Here is a 4,120-nt window from a genome sequence, read left to right on the forward strand (position 1 = left end):
CTTACATCCTAACTTTTTTTTTGTCGTTTATAGTCCTTCAAGTGTCTTTGTATAGCCTAACTTTTTTTCTTGATATACATGACCATGGCTAGTCACTTTGTGCATTATATTAACACTAAATCCAATTGGCTAATCTTTTTTCAAGGAATGAAAAGATTTTTGTAATAAAAAATTTTTAGTCCAATCTCACTCTTTACCCAAACTTTGTGTATCCTACCTTATCGTCCTTTCTAGTTACATACATAGTCAACCTACATGTTCTACTCAATAGTCTTCCAAATGTCCTTTTCCTTGAACAGTGGTGTGGTGTAGTGTAGTGTTATCCTCCCATATCCATGTCCATGACAAATCACTTAGGCCAATATCTCAACACCCAATCCAATTTGATAATCTTTTATTCCAAAAAAATGGGCAGGAGTTCTTTAATCTAAAACATGAAATTCAATGTCACGCTTAAATCCAATACTCTCATATCCCAACTTCTCTTTTTGTGGAATCAATGGTACTTCAATGTCTCTCTTTCCAATTTCAAATGTATAGCCAAACTTTTTTTTCTTTTTTTTGCATATCCACGTCCACAACAAATCACTTCATCTCTTATATAAACACTTAATCCAATTCGCTAATTTGAGTCTATAATCCAAAATTATGGTATCCTAACTCATTTTTATTCCTCACAACATATATCGGCATAAACCTACATGTTACGATAGTCCTTCCGTGTGCCTTTTTCCTATTTAACTTACGCAGTCTAATGTTATTTTTCCATATCCATGACCTATCGCTTAATCACACTTAATCCACTCTGCTAATTCTTTATCTAAAGACTGAAAAGAGTTTTTCAATCAAGAACTTGAAATTCAATGTCACACTTTAATCAAAAATTCTCATTCCTAACATATCTTTCTTCCATTTAAAATTTTAATTCCATAAACCATCTTCTTTTCCCAAATTCATGACCAAAACAAATCACTTCGTACCTTGTATTAACACTTAACCCAATTGACTAATCTTTTTTTCAAGGAAAGAGAAAACTTCTTTAATCAAAAACTTGTAGTCTTTAATCCAAAATTTGTGTATCCTAACTTAGAAAGAGCAAGCTTAGAAACCAAAAAGATTAAATGGTAACAGACATTAATTCTTCAATATTCTAGGACAAATACATTCTACAGTATCAAGTGTGACCAACCATACTGAACAATAACAACGAGAGACGAAAAGCAAACAGAACTTCGAAAATATTCTCAAACAAATAAACAAAAACAGAATGGCTAAAGCAGCATAATCTAACAGAATAACTCAAACTTCTAATTTATATGGAAAGCATACCTAACATTTTGAGCCGCAAATTTTAACTAACCCATTCTCCATACCAACGTAAAGAAATCTCCATCTACTATCCCTGCATTCAAACAGATGAAAAAAAAGGTTCGTCAATTACTAGCGTTGCTCTGTTTTCAAATGAATTAAAAAAAAATTGCTTTTAAAAATTAAACTCGAATCAAATAATCTTGAAAAAAACAAGCTTTAAAGCATGATTGACTCCTACAAATTCATTCAACTGAATTAGGATTTCTAAATTTTGCGTTCACTGATGGGCTTAGAATCTTATGCGAAAAATATCTCATCGAAGGTAAATATGAACAAGTTTTTAGCATACTACTCAATGAACAATATAATCGATTACAAGTAACCTACCATTTCTTTGAATGGTCGTATGTAAGTGTAGAGGGAATTGATACACGGGCAGAGTCAACATTCCTCAACGAACCTCCTTTTACACTCCATTCAATCTACAAATTATGCATTATTTAATTGATTAACAAAGTCAGACTATACTACAATAAGCTAACGAATAGAAGACATCATTTCAATAGAAGAATATGACCGATCAAAATATGATATTTCACCTACGGTCCAAAGACTGACAGATGAGGAAAACATTAATTTAATATGAAATCTCCTACTGGTGGTGGTGATATTAAATAATTAGTTAACATTCACCAAGTAACAAGACACCAACTTCTAGAAACAAAACGTCCAACTAGAGGTTGATGGTGAAGTGCCACTATTTACATTATGATTTATGCAACTAAAAGAAGAAGAACTAGGTAAATGATCGAGGTGCTTGAGCATTCCATATTTCCCTGCTTCATCCTATGCTCACACTCAGACTTATTTTTTAACAATAGTTCTTTTGCAACAATCCAAGATGAGGCAGTTTCTTATAAACTCTTAGCCTTTTGGATCTTCAGTACACTCTTCATTCTAGACATAAATTTTGTGTTTCTTACTTATTTATACTTTTTTTTAGGGACAAAACTAGCTAACTAACCAAAAGATACACTACCTGTGACCAACAAGCACGATTGCAGTAGGTGAATCTCTAATAGATGGTCTCTATAACTGCCAAAACATCATTGCACATTGTCTGCAAATTTTATAAAAGAAAAAACCTAGTAAATGGCAAATGAATCCCACCAGTCCACCATAGTAGAGAATTTACAAACTAAAGATGGCAGAACAGTCACTGAATTAGCATATCAGTACCTCGATTGATAAGTCAATATCATTCTCAGAAGATGATTCTCCACGTCCTCGGAATCCCAGCACGGGCAACTGCTTTTCTTTTGCTCTAGGAAACAGAGTTCCGTCATGATCCTTCGCAAAACCCTAATCTTTCGTAAAAAGGGGTTTTGTCAAATTACCCTCAAATCGCTTTCAGCCTGAATAGAGTGAAAGTAAGAGAGGAAGGAAGAAATATACATCGATGTCATCGATGAGGAATTCACCGGAGATAGCTGGCGACAGTGATGCCGTGCAACGGCTCTTATTTAGTCTGACCAACTCGTTGACCATATTAAATAAATGGCTACTTAATTTAATTGATTTAAGTCAGTCTTTAATTATATATCAAACATTATTTTGTTTGTTTTCTGACCAAATAAAAAATGAAAATTCTTTTTCCATTGTTATTTTCCTTTCCGTTTTCTTAGTTAAAATATTTAAATTATTCTATCTATTTGAAAGAAAAAAAAAATCTCTCGTAACAGTTATAAACCCATCGAACAACGACTGGATTTAGTATAAGTACAGAAGACTTGAATTCCTCTCAACTTTGTACTCTTTATATAATATCAATACATTAAATGTTATATATGTATAATGCATTTATGGGTATATGTATATTAAAAAAATAAATAGGAACATTTCGTCATGCTATCGTATCACTATAAATATTTTTCTCCAATTTTACAACTTAATACATTTTGATGAGTGTCTTACAAACTTAAAAATGATTAAACATTAATTGCTAAAATTTGAAAACTATATTTCATTTAAATATGAAAATCACAATTTAACTCTTAAAAAAATATGTAAATTGTGGATGAACTTAAAAATACAAATTTAATAATTGTTATAAATAATTAAAAAGAGTGAAAATAATGAAGGAGAAATCATGGTTTATGTATTATATATATATATATATATAAAACAAAAGAAATTGATTTATCTATCACAAATTTGAACATTGTTAAACAATGCTCTACTTGATTAAAAAATTGAAATAGTTAGTTTATATCATGAACTAATTAGAAAATTCTAAATTATAAAGAAAAAAGATGAAAAGATATATCATGACATGAAAAAAAAAAGTTGAAAAAAACATTTGTATAACAGTAGGAAAAGGAAGATGTTACAGAGTTTTTTGAAAATTTAAAGAGATGAAAAGCTTTGATCATTAATTTATTTTTGCTTATTTAAATATATGTTTTAATTGTCTATAAATTAATTCTCAAATTCATGTTTTTGTTTTAATGTATAGCCAATGGAGGGTTTAATGTTAACATGTAACATATAGAATTTTAATAGTTTTGCAAATAAAAATAAGTAATATTTTATATTTCATCTTAATGAATATTAACTATTTATAATTATATTTAGTTAGATTAAGAGATAGTGATTTAAATATGTGAGATAATTAAATGAATTAATGGATGAAATAGGAGTGTGGAAGAGAAACTTGGGTCTTTAAGTAATTGAAAATAAAAAATTTTAAAAGGGATTTTAGAAGTCATCTAGGGTGAAGAGGAAAAACTAAAAAATATTTATATCTACG

The 4,120-nt window shown here is 29.7% G+C and overlaps 1 long non-coding RNA gene across 2 annotated transcripts; it reads right to left on the minus strand.

Moving 5' to 3' along the window:
* Positions 1–1,357: 1,357 nt before the first annotated feature.
* Positions 1,358–2,870, minus strand: LOC103498679 (uncharacterized). Of its 2 annotated transcripts, XR_001763888.2 has the most exons (5): positions 2,767–2,870; positions 2,551–2,678; positions 2,351–2,431; positions 1,699–1,793; positions 1,358–1,402 (listed from the first exon to the last, which is right to left on the minus strand). It is a non-coding gene; the product is annotated as an uncharacterized LOC103498679 (long non-coding RNA). The 2 variants fall into 2 exon arrangements; XR_539633.3 differs by having other exon boundaries at positions 2,551–2,839.
* Positions 2,871–4,120: the final 1,250 nt, after the last annotated feature.

The sequence above is a fragment of the Cucumis melo genome, chromosome 9 (assembly GCF_025177605.1).
Source record: "Cucumis melo cultivar AY chromosome 9, USDA_Cmelo_AY_1.0, whole genome shotgun sequence".
Taxonomy (NCBI): domain Eukaryota; kingdom Viridiplantae; phylum Streptophyta; class Magnoliopsida; order Cucurbitales; family Cucurbitaceae; genus Cucumis; species Cucumis melo.